The sequence below is a fragment of the Lagopus muta genome, chromosome 10, assembly GCF_023343835.1.
Source record: "Lagopus muta isolate bLagMut1 chromosome 10, bLagMut1 primary, whole genome shotgun sequence".
NCBI lineage: Eukaryota > Metazoa > Chordata > Aves > Galliformes > Phasianidae > Lagopus > Lagopus muta.
In genome coordinates this window covers 10,697,994-10,717,424 of record NC_064442.1, presented here as the reverse complement: position 1 = coordinate 10,717,424, position 19,431 = coordinate 10,697,994, and the positions used below count along the sequence as shown (strand labels likewise).

The window sequence follows — 19,431 nt, the reverse complement described above, 5'->3', positions numbered from 1 at the left end:
AATATCTCTTCTTCAAAAATGTCAGTGGTGAATTAGTGCTTTTTCTTTGCAGATGCCCCACCTTGTGTCATTTTGAACTTGAATTTTGAAGATACTGAGAACCAACAGCAACTCTTACAAACTTCATCAACAGCTGGGAGGATCCATCTTACGGGTAAGCACTCAATTGAGTTACTATACATTAATTCTAATGATTAAAGGCTGAACACGTAAGTCTGGGTTCATTCATTTACTCTCTGGGCATTTACCTGATGCGTTAGATTGGTTGTTCAATGCCCAGAAAGTCACTGCTATGATTTCCCTATATGGCTATAGGTAAGTCTTGTTAGTGGCAGACAGCATTGTCCATCAAAAGAACCTCTTTCCCTCTGTCTCCCTATCGGCCCTCTCAGGCTAATGCCTAACACTAATAAAAGGAAAAGGAAAAGGAACAAAGTGTGGCTCTCCTAATCACCATGTGGTAGAGCAAAGCAACATGTGGCCATAATTCAATCCAGTGCTTATTCTCTGCTTAAAAATGTACAAAGCATTTGTACTTTTATTCAGAAATTGAACTGGTAGATCTGGCATATTCTGCCCTGGAACAGAATGGAAGTTCATCAGAGAAATTGCAACGCTAAGGCTTTTTACCTAAGAGCAAGCTTTTGGATTTTGTTAATCAGGTACATTAGTCATTTACACTGATGATGAACATTTGACAGGTAATCAGCTCTGGGAGAAGTATGATTTACTGCTGCAATCTGTGTTTGTTCTATTAATAACAATAATAATGTTTGGCACTGGTGTAAGTAAAGGATAGAACGGATTTTCCAAGCTCTAGCTGTCTGAATGTGGTTTTCCATATCCTACTGAGAAGGGTTTGCAAGGGCCAGGCCTGTTGGGATCAAAAGGACATGAAAGAACAAGAGCAGAGACTTGCTACAAGCTTGTTGTGTGTAAGGATGGATTACTGGGTTTGTTAGGATTTCTCCTATTTTATTTCTCTCAGATGGATTTAATTTGAGACTTGGATCTTTTCAATATAGCACTGTGAAAGGATTTAATTTTTGAAGTGAAATTTGAGTGGAATTCTGTGTAAATCATGTTGAAAATCGTCTTCAACTCTTTCTCTCACAGAAGGTGTTTGTGTTCCTTCAAAAGTGAAGGAGATCTGTTTTCATTAAAGGAATGAAAACTTGCAAGCTTAAGACATTAATACACTTTGCAAGGATTAGTCATGTCCTGGATCTGTGCATGATTTCATTGCAAAACTGTCTTTGTTCCATATGTACAATTTGCGGTGAAAACAATTCCTGCATTTCTGCATTTCTGGGTAGCTGTTACTTTTTCTGTAGCGGTATACAAAGAACCAATACAGCTTTTTTTTCTAACAAAGCTATGCTGGAAATCCAGTCAGTGTTAAGAGCTGTCTGACTGACAGCAGAGCAGTTAAACAAAGGTGGATCACTCACATACACGAGAGCATAGGAACAGGTGTTCACCAACTTGTGCATCAGAGCAGTGTTTCTTCTTTATGGCTGATTGCTTAAATGGTGCGACTGAGCCCTGTGTAGTCTGGTCAGTGGAACGTGATAGGTCTCAGAGAGCTGCAAAGGTTGCATGCTATTTGGATGATTTTATTCAGTTTGACACCTGCCTTTTCAAAACTGCAGCTTAGCCCTTTTCTGAAATCTTTTTGATAGCTGCATCATCTCAATGAACTATTGCCAAAATTTTATTCATATATTTACTACTCTATTGAAGAATTGTTTTCCTTTCAGGTATATCAGTTTGGAGTGAAAATATTACTTTTGTAATGCATTTGAGTGTTTTTCATCTTGTGTGGATATAAAGTTTGGGCTCTTTTAATCCTTTCTATCAGAACAAACCTTTGTTATATATTTGATTGATGGATTTTATTACTATGGCTACTCTTATTTTATACAGCAGATTTTCTTAGTGAGAGTAGTATCTACCTCTGCCCTTGATCAGCCTACTTTGTTTATTATTCTTTACTGTGGTATTTTTTCCACTGCTTTTCATAAAAATAAGCTTGCTAAAGAATAAGGAGTTTCTCATGTCTTTAAATCCCTGGTGTATTGTACTGCTGCTTTACAGAGTGCATAATCATGCGCACTGAAATTCTGCTGCCTGAAAGTGTTAAGAAATGAAAATCATAGAGAGCTTCCATCTTATGAGAGGTCTCTTTTTTTTTTCTTTTCTTATTCTTAATTTGCAAAACTCTTTATTTGAAAAAAAAAAAAATCTCATTGGGTAAGTCACGGTGATTTACTTGCATGCTGCAGGCTGATTTAAGATGCTTATTCGATCAGTCTGCTTCTAATGACACTAGAAATACTGTAATGGATGGAACATTCCTGGCCTGTTCTAAATTGGATTAGATGGTTTACTAATGTAATACTGGCAAGCCAAATCAGCCTGTGATGCCATGGGGATTAATCTATAGGGAATATTTGATCTCTAATGCCCATGTGCTAGTTGAAGTGCAGCCATATCTTTTGATTTAATAAACCTTTTTTATATTTCCCAACGGTATGTGTGTGTTTGAGCAGGATGAGCTAATTGGTAAAATTACGCCTTTTAAATGAAACTTCATAACGTGCTGCTAAATGGAAGAATACTAAGTACTTCAGTCTGAAAAGGTTTAGCTGCTGTATACATGATTTCTCTTTGATAGCTTAAATGCTGAGAACAACAAAGATTTGGTGTTCTCTGTTAAAAGACCAAACTAATTATGCTGATACAACTTGTAAGATGCTCGTTCATTACTGAACTGAGGAGTCATAAAAGGTACACGTTACTCTAAGTCCAATATATTAGGTCTGTTTTTACTCTATTAAAATTAAAATTAACCCTCTGTATCTAGACATGCACCAATTTATAATCAAATAAGTGTTTGGGAAGTAGGTTGAGAAACAAGGAAAAATATCACAGCGCCATGCTTTGAGTGTCAGTCATTAGCACTGCACTGTTTGCTGAGATGTTGGCTGCAGATGTGCCTAACCTGAGGTGGCAGATGGCTTCTGCAGGTAGCATAGAGGCACAGCAGAAGGAATAATGGGAACTGCAGAGTTACAAAGCTAAAGCTTCCTCTTTGTTTCAGTGTGTGTGTCTTAGTGTGTTTGTACTCTCAGGTAGCTTTTACTGAACTGAATGTAAAATATCCACATTAAGCCCAAGTAATTTTGCTGTTAAATAGGTCATGCTATACCAAATGAACTACACTGTAATTTTGTGACTGGGTTTGGTAACATCAGAGGAAGTCTTCTGATTGAATAAATACATCAGGGTATGAGAGTGTGTATGTATGCCCCCCATGTATATATATATGTAAATGCTGAGGGTCTGAGGGTATAATGGACTCAATTCCAATAGTTATGGCATAATGTATAGAGACCTAAAATAAGCAGTCTTTCCTCTTCACTTTTCCCACTGGCTTTCCTGATTCTGTGGCCTGTATTTCAGCCTTCTATACAAAGGATAGAAATGTGAAACTGCAATATTCTTTAGTTTCTTCTTAAAATATGTAATTTTCCCCACCAAATTATACATGCCACAGGCCTAAGGCAGATGCATCTTTCCCCCTCTCAGATCTATGACGGGTCCTAAATTGAATATCCCCACTAATACCTGGGTTTGACACATTTATTATATTGCATAACACAGCTGGGATTACAGGATTTCCAGTGTTTCAACCACACAGAAGCATTTGTTTCTAACCTAGCCATTCAGAAAATATCAGATCATAAAATAATGACAGACTGGTATACAAGAAAATGATTTTAGATCTGTTTCATGCTTTAAAGAATTTGTTATCGTAAATATTTCTGTCATTCCAAGGTCTTTTCGCAGTAAGTAAATCTCTTTTAAAAATGCTTTGAAAAACAGCATCATAAAAACAATGAGATCACTAAAATTTTGTCCAAAAATCTTTTCCAAGAAGGAACATAAACAGAAAGCATGAGAGTCAGATATTCTGGATGACTTACGCAGTTTATGTATTGCCAAATATCAAAATGTCAGTACAAACATCAGTGTATCGTTCTGCATCAAAGCTTGACTCTTCACCTACTGTTTTTTTTCTTAATTAGAGTGGGCTTTCAGGTATTTTGTTTCAAATGATAATCTATCAAATATATCAAAGCATATCAGACTGTGTGTAGCTTCCCAGCTGTTTCAGGTGACAGAAGATGTTTGATCTTTTGGCTGCCACTGAAGCACTAAAAGTTGTCACATCTCTCATTAGAACAGTTATCTTCAGCTGATATCTTTAAAACAGAATATTTTTTTAACTGGTACACATCAAGGATTGTGCACCAGATTTTCTTAGATTTCTCTGGAAGTCTTATCTCACCATAACATTAGGTTTCTTATTTTGTCTTGGTATGTAGGTGAGAATCTTCTGTATGATAGTCTGGGTGTATGAGGAGATAAAACAGAATCACAGAATGGCCAGGGTTGGAAGGGACCTTAAGGATCATAAATCTCCAACCCCCCTGCCACATGCAGGGCCACCAACCTCCCCATTTAATACTAGACCAGGCTCCCCAGAGCCCCATCCAGTCTGGCCTTGAACACCTCCAGGGACGGGGCAACCACAACTTCTCTGAGCAGCCTGTTCCAGCACCTCACCCCTCTCATAGTAAAGAATTTCTCCCTTATATCCAGGGGGAACATCACAAAGCCCCTTGTAGAGTCTATTTTCTTTGCCTAGTTTGGTCAATTGTGACTTTTTTTTCAGTGGAGAACTTTCTGACAGACATGGACAGCTGTCCATTGACTTATTCTAGTAGCTATAAAACTTTTTCAGTAATGGTAGGACACTTGTGGTACTAAATCAAATTTGGGAGAACCGGAACACATTCCTTGATACACAGCTGACATGAAGGGACACCTTTTCCAATATAATTGCTTGAATTCTGCACAAATGTTTCTATTAATGAGGACACACTGAGTTTTGCAATAGTTTGTCTGTACGTGGACACATGCTGTCTGTTCTGTCTAGAGGAAGTACATCTGAGATGCTGACGTGCTGGAAATTTGACACTGATGGATATATATCATATCTGACATGTGAGTGTTGCTGTTATGCTGTAAATTTTAGCCGTGGTAGAGTTAGTCAATTTAGAAGAGAAATACAGTTGGGAATGAGGTATTAGTTAGCACTTCCAAAACGTGACAGATGCTGCTGTGAAATATATTTGAGTAAACTATTGGATAATGAACAATAACCCAAATATTAGCTATAGAGCAATGTTTCCTGTTAAGTTATCAAAGCATACTTTTGCCAGTTGGCATACGTCTCTGTAGTGCAGACATTCCTGACGTTTGGACAGAGCAGTGGCTACACAACATTTGTGTCATACCTATATACCATCTCAGCAGTCTGACTAGCTCTAGATACTTAAAAGCCCCTGAAGGAAGTTCATAAACTTATCCATTTATTTATCCTATGTACAGTGTTGATAAAGATATGATTAATGCATTTATTCAGCTTGTCATGTGTCGATTTGCAAGAAGTCACCACTTGGAACTGAAAATAGCAAGGAGAAATGTTACAGTTCCAGTGCCACTACATCAAGACCTTGTGCTGTGACTTTAGTGACTGGGACACTTTGATCTGTGTCTAGGAACTCCAAAAAGTTGTTATTTTGAGGGCATGTTTTACAACAACTTTAACTTCTGAGCATCTGGGATATCTCCAGCTAAAAATGAAAGAACTGTGTTTTGGACAGTGATAGAGACTTCTTACATTTCTGACTTAAAGTAATAATAAAAGCAGTTAAAAAAAAATGTAGCCTTTACACAGCTATATGTATGCAGGAGATATTTACTTGGAATTTGAGATTCATTTCCCTGTGTACTGTCCAATAGTAGTTCAAACTTCTGAGACACTTTAAAGACCCTGCCATAAATTCATCCCTGCCATTTTCCACAGCTGTGTAGAGCCATGAGCAATGCTTTGAAACCCCTGCCCGGGGGTGTGTGCATATCAGCTGTCTGAAACCTCTTCTAACTTTTCTCACTGTCCAAGCCTTATAACTGCTTCCAGAGATACCTGATTTTACTGATGAAGAGCTGTAATAAGCAGTTCCAGTAAACATTTCCAGAAATATTCTGATGGCTTTCAGAGCCACATAAAGGTATAGTCAGTGAAGAGCTAAAACCAAGCAATACTTCACCATTGCTGAACTGACAGCAAGAGTAGAATAACACTCCTGAAAATGTTACAGTGCGCATTGCCAAGCACACCCTGCCTTGTGCATGAGAAAAAGAGAAACTGCAGGATGATGATGATGACTTAGAGCACCACAAGAATAATGTTCTGGTTTTGCATTCCACCAGTTTGTACTCCTTGACTTTCAGAAGCGACCATTTCATAAAAGTTGTATTTGCTTTTCTTTGATTTACAATTATTGAAATTTTAATAAGGATTGTGCAGTGACTCCAGACATCACATATTGTCAGTGAGAAATTATAACTTTATTGCCGCACACACTGACAGCCAACTCATAAAAATGAGTGACATTCTATATCATAACATCTCGTAGGCTGTTCAGCATGTTAATAGCTCACTTCATCTTTCTTTAGCATAATGAGGCAGACAGTGTACCAATATTCAACGTGAAAATGAAGATTAAGAAAATTTGAATTGAAGCAAGAAAGTAGCATTTAGCAGAGGTTCAGGCAACATTCAGATAAAAAGTTTCAATTAAAGTACTGTTTGGGAGTCTTTTATCACTGGAGCAAAGCTTTGTTACCAAAGACCAACACTTATTACAAAAAAAATGTCTGTTTCCAGCTGTACTTAGCTTTTGAAATACTACTTCTAAAAAGATCTAAAGTCTTTCTCTTATCCCATAGGATAATACCTTTTTCTGTAGACACGACTGTATGAGGTTAGACTGAGTTACAATAAATTGTTTTTTTCTTTGTCATTCAAAGTAAAAATGGAGGAAAGGGAGCAGACATTTTTAGGGCAAATTCAGAAAATGCTTTTCTTTGTTATTCTAAAAACAAACACAAATATTTCATTGCAAACTTACAAAATATTGCCATATAAAACACGCATTACAACGTATGAGCGTATCTGAAGTAGAATATCAGAAAAAGGATATTTGTAGATCTGCTTCAGCTCCAGGAGATGCAGTTACAACAGCAGCAGTATTTATGATACAGAATTACTGCTTAGAGATATAAAGAAATGTAAAGCAAAGCCTCATGGCTGATTTTCAGTCAGATTGCATTACAGGTTGTTTACTACTTGTGTTGATAGTTCCCCGTGTATCTATCTGAACACAGACACAACTGTCCAGTTACTATCCCAAGTCTGGGACTAATAATTAATAAGTGAATCATTAGTTACTAATAGACCTGGTTAAGACATCACTGCAGACTCACTGCAGACTCACTACAGTCCAGTATGAATGTATTCCTCCGTTTTATGAACCTGAATCAATCAGCTGTAACTACTTACAGGAGTAAAATTATCCAGCTAAAGTTGCTGCTGGCTTTAATTTTGGTAATGACCATCTACTAACTCTTTAGTTAACGCTTTTTTAGTTAACACTAACACTTTAGCTCTGTAAAGACTCATTCTTTGGCTCCAAAAGTATCAAAATTAAAGAAATACAAAGTTTTGTAAAGTTCCTAAAACAAAATACTTTTCCTTTTTCAAGTGTATGTATGCTTTTGAAAATGTTTGGCAGATCTGTTTTATCTAGTGCAATGCCTGAGCCAAATGCAGCTCTCTTGATGTGGAAATATGTATTGCATCAGCTGGAAGGGTGTGCATCCCAGCAGCTGGGTAAGAATGATAGGTTGATATTCCTTCCTGGAACCAGACAGCACATTTGATCCTTGTCACTCTGGAAGGGTCTTTCCAGTGGATTCTCTGCTTGAAAAATGCCAGATCAGTACATTTATTACATCTCAGAAATACTTGTGACTAAGCAGCTTACTTTGGGGTCAATATTCATCAGTGATAAGGGTTGTTTGGTCTCCAGGGCATCAGTCCCAGTGAGACTACCTGCCCCAGAGAGCCCTCTGCTGTTGGAAGTGGCCACAGAATCAGAAGAAAGTGAATTATTTTCAAATTCCTTTGATAAGAGAATAGCTTGATCATCAGGCTTCTTTTTACCTTTATTTAAACCAAGAGGTAATTTCTTCTGAGCACCCCCATGACGTCTGACACCTGCAATGTTGTCTACTGAGGAATATGAAATAACAGTAACATCTTGGAAGCATTGCTAAAGACACATCCAAGTTCAGCCAATTTAATTGAATTTTCTGTACTTGTTCCAAGTACAAAGAAATTAGCACCGTATGTTCCAGATAAAAAAGACATTCCTGGTGATCTATGCTCTCCATGGAGATCTGTCTGCCCGTATTTAATGGTCTTCTTCTGTTTGTCTGAACTACTTTCGCCACTGCATTTTTTCACCCGTTAGCTTTTAAACTGTTCTTCCTTCAGCATACTTTTTAGCTCATGCCATTTGGGTTTTCTGTCACCAACCAACCATTCACTCTGGTTTGTTACCTAATGGCCAAAGCTGGCTCCTGATTTGATTCTTTATTCATAAAGACTTTTCATTATGGGTGATTTTGAAATTTATGCTGATGTGTTGGAACATCCAGCATGAATGTTTAATGATTTGTTGAATCTCACATTATGTTAATTTTCCTTCTTGCACAGTACGCCTTACATTGGTATTGGGTACATTGGTATAAGACTTACTTAATCCTCATCTCAGTGATATGCTCTTTTTTCTTTTTCATTCAGTTAATCCTCGTAGTAGAATGACTAAAGGTTTCTCTCCCTTTTCTTGCTTTTCCTGTGGTATTTATCAGCTGCCCAGGGCTCAATGCTGCTTTAAGTTCTGCATCCTTGCTGCTGACACACAGGATTTTTAGAATCGATGACCCCACATAAAGACAGCTCTGGGAGAGCTGATGCCCCCTCCCTCCCTCCCTTCTGGTTGTGTTCTTTGGGTCTCATCCTTCCCCCAACTACATGGGGCTCCTCCTTGCTGTTCCTACCCCATAATTCATTTGGTTCAATGCACTGTCAAGCACACAGTGCTTGTAGATATTTATTGCTTTTTATTGCCATAAAATTAAGATTCTCATCTCTACATTTCTGCAAACAAAAGATTGGACTATTCACTCTCTTTTGATGGTTTGCCTCAAGCTTGCTGTATCAGTTTCGAAGGCTAATCATCCTTCTGTAGAACATTTCTTTTCACTCAAGGTCAGCTCTGAGCTCGCTAGAATACAGTGCAATTACTTTTAGAATTAAGAAAGCTTGGACAGTCTGACCAAACGTAGTGAGTTTTAATCCAATCTATACCATTCCTTTTATTCCACTGGCAGTTCAGAAGGTGGTAGTGAAATAGCTTTTGCAGCAGCTTCGTATATTTGATTTTATCAGTAAGTCTTAGTTCCTAGATCTGATTGCTCATTGGAAAAACTCAGAAGTAATTCCATGAAGATAGAGAGTTTAATTTATCCCTATGTCGTAAGCGAGTTCAGTGTAGGACTAGAGGTCTGATGCAGATAATTATTACTCTAAAGGTTATCCAGCTTTGTCTTGAATTTAGGATGTACTGCTGCAGTGAAGAGTAACCAGAATGCAGACACTGTCTGGCAATATCATGGGCACCAACAAATTTATTGAAGGAAATACAGAGCTAGCCATATTCATCACTTCTCTCACTGGCAATACGACAGTGCCGTATACATCAGGGGATGACAGGGAGGGATTGTCTCCTAGGTTGATGAAATCGCCTCTCAGGCTTGCAGTACAAATAGCAAAAGTTGCTTGTGTAAATCTAATGCACGTGGGAGGGCTCCAAGTGCCATTTTATTTCATTTGAGGATGATTGCCTTGAATTTATGAGTGTTTAACAATGTAAATCTAGGGCAATTTGGGTACAATTGCATGGTTTGCCTCATTTTGCATCAATATGTAGAGTTCAAGCTTCTCAGCTAGTGATGTGTGAACAAACAATCCTACTGATGTCTCTATTTTCCTGTTTACAAACTTCTTTATTTCCACGATGCAGTTATCTGTGATCTTTTCCTCTTCACTTGGGATTTAGAACTGGTTTAACAAATTTTATTTTTCTATATTATGTTACTATTTAGCTAATGCCATTTGTCTGAGAAATTATCTTTGCAACTGCTGAATGCCATTTGTGGGCCCTTTTTATTTTGCTTTTCTTTCCCCCAGGTAACATTATTCATATGCATTGTTTGTAGTGTCATTGGCATGCAGGAAATACTCAGATATACTTTGAGTCTTGACTGACCTTATAAAGCAGTTGATATTTTATATAATTATCTGAGGGATACTTTGAAAAAAGAGGCTTCATATCCCTTTAAACCATTTAAGCTGTTACTGAATTTCTGATTGCCAAAAGAGCATTTGGGGTGAAAACTGCAGATTTCTGCACTTTCTGCTTATTTTATTTTATTTTATTTTATTTTATTTTATTTTATTTTATTTTATTTTATTTTATTTTTTTAATATATATTTAATATAGACCTAATTCCTGAAGTTATCCTCAGGTGATATGAGCTTTTAATTTGGTCTTGCATGTTAGTGCTCTGATGTGCAATCACCCTATTTATAGTTTTTGTGTCATCTTTTCTGGAAGAAAATTCTTCTGCCTGCCTATCTGTCCATCTGTCTATCTACCTATCATGTCCCAAGGAAATGCCTGAGTTCTTGTACAGTGCATGTAGTGTGTTCATGATTACTTGAGAGCTTTTAGTGCTATACTGTTTCCAGGTTGTTTTCTTTGATTCAGCTTCTCAGAGGAATGGAGATTGGCAACGCATAGAAGAAATTAAACAAGCTTTTTATTGACAAAGTTTTTCAAGCACAAGACTTGCTTTCAGCAGTTCTGCTCAGCATACAGAGGCAGAGAATAAATGCCCTCTGCAAACTTTGAAAAATCATATTAAAAACTGTAGAACAACATATGAATCATTAGTAGGATTCTTCTGTAACACCAGCTTTGAGAATGTGCATGACGCAATGGGAAGGAAGCAGTTGTGTGATTTGAGATCAGGCTATAGAGGGTCCTGGGATTCAGATCTCCAGCACTGAAGCTTCCAAGAATTTGTCAGCAGTAGTTTAGTTCTAATTCATCTTGCCTCCCAGAAGCAGTTGGATTAGATGACCTCAGAAAGTCATTTGGGTTCTTCAGTATTGCCATGGTTGTGTTCATCAAAGTATGTAACTGACTTTCAGGATTAGTAAGGACTATCATTACGTTTCCTATCAGTTAGTTTTACATTAGGGGAGCACTTTTCCATCCAAAATTGTAACAATATTTTTATGAGCTCTGATATTCCACTTCTGTCTTTGAGCACAGAGAATGATTTTTCATAGGAGATCATATAAGAATATCTCAAATTAATCAGCTCCTTACATTTTAATTATTTTTAGTGATCTACCAGGTAATTACATTCATGCTTGAAGTGTGTGTAAGGACAATGAATGATTTATACCAGTAGGAGTAATAGCATTGAGACATTAGCAAGGGTAATGCATGATGCAATGGGTCACTTGCTTATTCTAAGTTTCTCTCACACACATATATATAAGGAAAAAGAAAAAAGTCTGCTACAGCCATCTTAGCAACTTGCTTTCAACTGTAATCCTGCCTCCTTCCATACATTCAAGGATATATTTCTCACTCTTATTTTAGACATTTATCTTAATATTGTGCTGTTATTCTCAAAAACATTGAGTAAACATTGGGTAAAAATTGAATTGTGCACTTTACCATTGCCTTGTTTCTTTCCTTCTTTGTTCTTTGAGCTCAAAGCTCTGTTCCCATTAAAAAAAAAATAAATAAGTTAAAAAGCCATTTAAATACAAAGAAAAGTGTATCTTATATGCGTGTGTGTACATGCAGGTTAATAAAAAATGAAAAAAAAAACCACCAGATACAACATTTGGCTGATCTGAAATGTTTTTGCTTTATTAAAGCATATTGGGATAGTTGCAAAAATCAGTAATAGATGTCTCAACAGAACGTATTGCCTGGAAGAACTTCAGCCTAATTTTCCTGATTTTAAAACAACTGGAATGGAACTGAGACCAACTCAATGAATGTCCTTGTCTGCCCATGTTTGTTTCCTCATGTGTAAAACAGAAATAATAACATTTCCCTCCCCAATATGGTGTTGCAAATCTCAATTAACATGCTTTCATTGCCTCAGCAATAACATGTTTTGTTCTGTTGGTCTAAATCCAATGTAAAAGCTACACTTGGGCAACAGCAGAATTGGACTCTATGGTATTATTAGAGTCCTAATAATCATAACTCAAATCATAGTTAATTTCACTTAGGGATTTAAATCTACAAAGTAAGAGATATGAAGGCACTGTTGCCCACAGACTGAGAGGAGACAATGGGAGAACTGTGAGATTAAAAGTGCAAAATCTATCATGTTGATGAAATGATGAGGGCTTGAAACTAGGTAATGATAGTCTTCAAATTGTTTGATAGGTAGACTAAAAGAAAATAACATAAAAAGCTAAATTAAAATAATAAAAATGATAAAATGATAAAATAAAAAGCTTCTGTGCACTAATGCAAAGGAGTCTTATGCTGCCCTTCTGTCAAAGAGAGCCAAGATGCTATCTTAAGTCTGCAGATAGGAGAGTGTAAGTCTAGTGCTGTAAAATATGTGCTCTTGATTTCTTGCACATATTCAATGTTTCTTCCATATATTTCTGCAACTAGATAGGTCTACATCACTATTATCTGAATGAGACATGCTCTACAAACCAGAACACAATAGATGTTACATATTGACTTTTCAATTGGAAAGGTGCATTTATTACCCAACTGGAATAATTTTATCTTAAACGTATACATAAACAGAAACAGAATCTAAATGCTACGGAATTCTTCTACTAAAGGTTTATGGGGTCAGTAATGCTTCTGACTGCCTTTTGTTACTTCCACTGCTGTCAATGATCCGATTTTAGATACTCTCATCCCATTGTAGCTTAAATAATGTTGGAATCTAATTTAAAATTGTTGTGCACAATAAACAGTTGTGAAAATCATCATTACAGGTTTTCTACAGATGGCATCACATTTTCTAATTTTCTGATACCAAATGGAGTCATCAAATAAATATAAAATCTGCCTTGAAAATATTTTTTCTCCCTCTATTTACAACATTTTAGGCTCTGTGGAACTTTCGTTACCTCAGTTGTGAAAGTACTGATCATTTTTCCTTCATCTTTTTTAAAGCCAGTTTTCACATGGGACACTTTCAGTACTTGTAAGTTCTTTATCAAGTTCCTACTTAGCATAGCCAACAGAATACTAAAGGCCATTGTTATGGCTCCTCACATCCTGAGCTGTCTCAGGCCCAAAGTAGGACAAATCAGGCAGACTTCAATTGTAGCACCAGGACCAGACTGCTACCCTGCACTGGGCCCTATCATGTCCTACATCTGCTGCCTCCTGTCATTCCCAGTACATATCCATTCAGAGATAAATTCAACTATCTCAGCTTTGCTACCAGTCTCTGTGTTGTGGGGCATATGGGACACCGCCAGGACCAAGTGCCATGTCTATTCTGTATGTTCCTACCACAGTCAAACCTGAATGTGTTTTAGTTTTGGTCCAAGACTGTTCTGTTACAGAGTCACAGTTCAGGTTTAGTTACTGGAGAAAGAAATAATATCTGAGACCAGATTTGATAGACTCATCTCTACCCTAAGAACTGAGCTGTTGTGTCCATCCTCCTTTCTCTGACCCAATAAATATTTATAAAGTAAAGGAAAACAGCTGTCCCATGGGGCTGATGGGGACACTTACCTGAAATATTATCCCTGTTCTGCATAATCCAAAGCAGAGCTATAATCTGGGTCACTGCTGAGTGTTTCAGCCACTGAGCAGTTTCCTGCATGGGTTTTTCCTGCTCACAGTCCACAGCCAACTTCAGAAACGTTTCTAGTGAAAATGTTACCTAGCAGATATCCTTGACCAGATTTAACCTTCAGCCACAACAGTGACTGGACATTCAGAAACCCTTCTACCATTGCAAACTGCTGAGGACAAGCATGCCTCACATCATGAAAGTAATTGCTGCACTTGATAAATCTCTGCAGAAATGCTTTCCTTAAAATCATTATTTCTGTCCTAACTTGAGAGGGCCTGAGGCTATGACCTTCTGTTCAGAAGCCTTTCTGGAAGAAATTAGAGAAAGTAAAATCTAGATTTGATTAAAAGATGTGAAGATGAGTCACTTCAGCAAACTGATAACACTCATGTTTCACAGTCGTCTCCGTTGGCATCATATCACCTTTAGTCAATTTGGTGCAGGGAGAGGGGAAGAAGCCTTTGGGAGGGTAAGATTTTTAGTTATGTGAACCACCAGCTTTATTTCTGATAGTTGAGATACCAGTTTTTGGCCTAGTGGAGCTGAAAGTTTTTATTTTTACAGCTTTCCACTTTACTTATCCTCTTGCCAAGTCATAAAACTTAAGGTACTGCAATATTAAGACTGTTCATGTCTGTATACAGAGCTTATATCTGCAATATCCAGTATAAAGGTGGTTTTGCATGACTGCTATTTAAGCAGACACTTGCAGATCTGCACAATAAGGGAGCATAAGAAGAATCATCCATCGTCTAACTGCTCAAGAGGGTGTAATGCATTTATTTCCTACATCCAGGCATCTTTAAGTGCTGATTATTCCTGACTGCCAGCATGACCTTTTGTAGCTACAGGTATTGGATATAATTGAGAACATCCATCAGGTATCTCTGAATTCTGCCACAGAACTAAGCCTGATCAAAATTAAAGCTAGTAAAAAGGAAAAATGTGATGGAGCAGTTTCCCACTGGAAAACGCAGATTTAATTTAAGCAAAACACTTCAGAGACATCTTTTTATTTTATAAATATTATTAATGATAATAGAAGAATTTAGCTTTAAAAGCAACATATACTATTTCATTTTTAATTTTTGTAATAGATGATAATCAAATAAAAATAACATCAAATTGATAGTGAAATTAAAACTGTTCTTGAGATGAACTGTTTCTATAGAATTATTAGAAAGCCGTGGTGTAAAAAAAACATAGAGAGTTCTAGCAGTCTGTGTGATTTCTGTATGAGTGCCTGCCTTAGAACCATCTCATTTTCTGTGGAGATTTAGCAGCTCTCAGCATGGCTATAAGGTTGGGCACAGGAATGTCAGGGCTAAGCCAGAGGCAGAAGCAGGAACCAAGGGTCAGGAGCGTGAATATGAGGTGGATGCAAGAACTAATGCACAGCTGAGACACAGCTGGAGTAAAAGGCAAGAAAGACGGTGAACTCAAGTAGTTTTGCTCCTTTCAGGTGTCAAGAGGTGGGTACTGTGGGAATTTCCATGGTCATCATGCTGGCTCCTGGCATCCAGTAACAGCACAAGGCCATCTTGGAGTGAACCTATGTACATTCACTGCATGACACCTGCTACTGACCCACTGACCCACATGGGAGTGCCCCTTTTCTGCAAATGCCTTTGCATTGAAAGCTAGCTATGATTCACATGAAATAAATCAAAGGAAGTAAGAGTCAAAGATTCTATATTATGCTAGTCTTGATCTCTGGAAAGAAAGGGACAGGTTTATATTCCAGCAGTACCAGAATACCTGGGAAGTCAGTTGTACATAATCCTGTGTCCAAGAGCAGTTTTACTGAAAAGTCCTATGGGTCACCTTCACACACACGTAAAAGCTAATTTGTGAGTAAACAAGCTGCTAGAAGTTTTGCTTTCCTTTTTACGAAAAGCAAGCAGCAAGGAAAAGAACGCCTCGAGATAACCACTTTTCTACAATGACTTGGAAGATGGCAAAGGATAATTCAAAACCTTTGATGATTTTCCCCCTTTCCTAGATTTGGCTGGTTTCAGCAAAATCAAAAAAGGCAGTCATTAATGAAAATTGTTGTTTTCTTTTTGTTGTTTTTTTTTTTTTTTTTTTTTTTAATAGTATTTCTTTCGAAATGCTTGGGTGCTACTGATAAGGAAAATGTTCTTTAGAAAGGTGTCTGATCTCTGCTTCCCACCGGTAACAGAGCTCCAGAGAAAAGAATGACAGTCCTTTCTGGTTAAAATTCAATCACTCATGAAGCAATGTAATCCAGGTTATATCTACATTGCTCGGGGTACTCCAGACTATCTTTTTTGAGCTTCTTTGACTAGCTAATAGAGACACATCCAGCAACATAGCCAGGAGATCATGGCATTAACATGCCAAAATAAAAATAATGAGAACAGATGGAGGGAGAGGAGCTTGCCAGAGGAGAGGCTGAGGGATGGGAGCTGAGTTCTCAGGAGCAGTGGAGAGAAGGGTTATGCAGGGGCTATGACAATTCTCTTCTTTTAAAAAAGAAATGCTGTATTTTGGTCTCCGTAAAGCAGAAGACATTTTCAAAGTAGCTGCGGAAACTTTAATCTTGATTTGATTGTTCCTGAGTTTCTTTTATTTGTGAATATTCCAGCAACCAGCCTTTGATGTTACCTTTGAGCATAGTCTTATCAGGTCTAGAAAATAGCTGCATAGATGATTTTTTTTCTATTGTATTAGCCCAGTTTGAAAAGAACCTAATTGACCTGCAGTAATAATAGGTTTGACTTTCAAGTTTGATCTCAGCTTCCAAGGGCTTGCATCTCCTGGTTCTGCCTTTTGAACACTTAATCAAGAGACATTTTCCAGCTTCTAAAAGGTTTTTTCCTCATCCGCATCTATGGACAGTACCTAATGGACCTTATCCATTTATTCATTGGTGTCCACAACTGTGAAATGTGATACCTTTGTGTTTTACAACTTAAAAATGCTTTTTATTTTTAGGTAAAAATGAAAAAAAAAAAAATCCATTAGACTTATTTAGCTTTTTAAATATTTATTTTATAGAATTTTATATCCTTTGTGTTTTTGTCCCAGGGCATTTGTATAAAACATGCTTTAAAATGTGCAGGTGATTGCTTGGATTTTTGAGGCTGGCAGTAGGAGTCAGGTCTCACTTTCTATGAAGCTGCAGGAAAGTGATGGGGCTGTAATAGAGAAAGAGCCATTGCATTTGCCATGCAAGGAAGAAGAAAAGTTGTATTGAGAGAATGAACATGATGGGACTTTTAAAAGACTGGTCAGGATTCATTTCTGAGGCTCTGCCAGCTCTACTAGGTGACAATCTGGCCCGATATTCTTTTTTGTAGGCTGTGGCCTGAGTGAGCCATAGAAAGTCAAGCCAACGACATTTTTATTGCCATACATCTGACTGCCCTGATGGAGAATTATGACGATCTGTTACTGAGATGCAAAATTAGATTCTGTGTTTGCAGCGTCTCTCTGACTTCCACTCTGTAGGCCAACATAATCTAACCTACCAGGTCAAAGGATGGAAAATGTTCTTTCTGAAGCAAAGCACTGATTGCCCTGCTGCAGCCCGATTCTGCAGGTTGCGCTCAGATGCAGTAGTTCCCACTCACAAATCCATTGGTGAGAACCAAAGCCCTTTCCACACACTGGGCCGGATCTGCACAACCTGTCTTCATGCTTGTGCAGTTGAAATTCTCACATCGGTTAATGGGAATTGTGTGAGAACAAGAATTTAGTAAAAAGTGAGGATGGCAGGATTTGGATCTGTACCAAACGCCTGGGAGAAGGCTTTGCTTCCTGCCCTCTCAGTTAGAAGTTGGGTGTTGTGAAACAGTCAGTAAAGCCAAGACAGTTGGCAAGTGAGCAAGGCAGAAATAATGGAATTAAAGAGGAGAAGGACTTTTGCAATTAAAATTGCATGTACTGGCATTTCTAGTATGTGGCAGAGATCCTGCACATTTCACTCCTGAGTAACAAAGAACAGAGCTGTGTATGTCACCATGGAAATGTAAATGGAGCTCCTTTGACAAACAGAGAAATGTATGCCGTTCCTTTATGCTCAAATGAACTGTTTGTAGTGAGATGCAAGAGAAGAATGGGATGTCTGTTACAGAAAAGACAAGAAAATGCAATTGTAGTACCTCATTCTGCCTTCTGTTATACTTTTATTAGGAGTTTAAAAATACAAAAGCTTTTTTTTTTTTTTGAGCTAATTAGTTTCAGCAATATTTACGGACGGCAGTTGAAAATAGTGATAATCAAACTTGTATCAAAGAGCACAGAAGAAATAGTACTCATTCGAGTGCTATGCTTCTACAGGCATCATATACCTACTTACCTAAAACAAAAATGATGTGTATTTGTGCATGGGTGGATATTTGAGGAGTGGGCAGCTGTGGCAGCATTGTGAAATTATTTGGAAAGATTTTTTTTGTTTTACTTTTATAGTCCACAAATGTTTGGTAATTTCTGTTCTAATTCTGACTGTGTTATACTTTTCTTTCTTGGGGTGTGTACAAGGAGCTCAAGATCTCATAACTTTTCTAATATGCTGAAGATATATGTTTAGACTTTACTATGTGCTTTTTGGAACAAGGAGCTAGGTAAATAGCATCAAGTGTTTTCTGTGTTGCTCTTTTAGCATATGCTTGTATTTTTCATGCACTTTATTTCTGAAGTACTTCTGAGTTCAAGTCCCACAGTGACTGTGAGCAGTGAGAGTCTAGCTCGATGTTTGGATATTTGAACTAGAAGTGTTTTAGGAGATAAGCAGGGGAGATGGAGTTCCCGAGTCAATCGCTCTAGAGTCAAAGCACAAAGGCAAAGAAAACAGAGATGGATTTAAATCCAAACTCTTTATTTACCTTCTTACTCCCCAAGGAGTTGTGCTTTACAACTGTCAAAGATGAAATAGCTTTAAACACTACAGCAAGCCAATAAACTTTACAATATCCTCTTTTCCTCTTAGGAATAATGCCTTGGAAAAGGTTTGCACAGCTGAGAAAGGAAAAGCTTTAATGGTATCTATTATTCACTTACTCTTGCTTATTTCTTTTTTGTTCCTGTAGCATCTTTAAGCCATATTTCTGGTTTTACATCAATCCATTCAGGGAGTAGCCATGATGCTTCACCCAGCCGATGTTTTAAATATGAAATCTGAAGTATTGTCAGGGAAGTGTGTCATTGGAATATAAGGTTTTCATAAGTCACAGAAGAAGTTCTTCAGTAAAGTTAATTAACAAACTAATGGAAATTACAAGCAACCTGAAGATTTTCCAGTAAGAAGAGGTCAGTAAATCAGTAATTATCTCTGACATATATATCCATAAAGACTTTGAAGAGACTAAATTGGTTTATTAAAATGTGCTCTGGAGTGACCATTACCATATTCTTTATACATTATGAATTAAGTCTTTCTTTTTTTTAATTGCTTGAAATAAATGTGTATTTAGGAAAATTAGTGAAAATGCAATGCATTCAAAGGTAGTAATAATCACATAACCTGTGATTTTTCTTCCCCAAAGCAAG

The 19,431-nt window shown here is 37.4% G+C and overlaps 1 protein-coding gene across 2 annotated transcripts in view; it reads left to right on the top strand.

Moving 5' to 3' along the window:
- SEMA6D (semaphorin 6D) overlaps window positions 1-19,431 on the top strand; it is a 607,749-nt gene that overhangs the window by 354,133 nt on the left and 234,185 nt on the right. For both annotated transcript variants that reach the window (XM_048956669.1, XM_048956670.1), the window contains one exon: window positions 53-154. The gene's annotated coding sequence lies outside the window, so the exon portion shown is untranslated. The remainder of the gene's footprint in view (window positions 1-52; window positions 155-19,431) is intronic.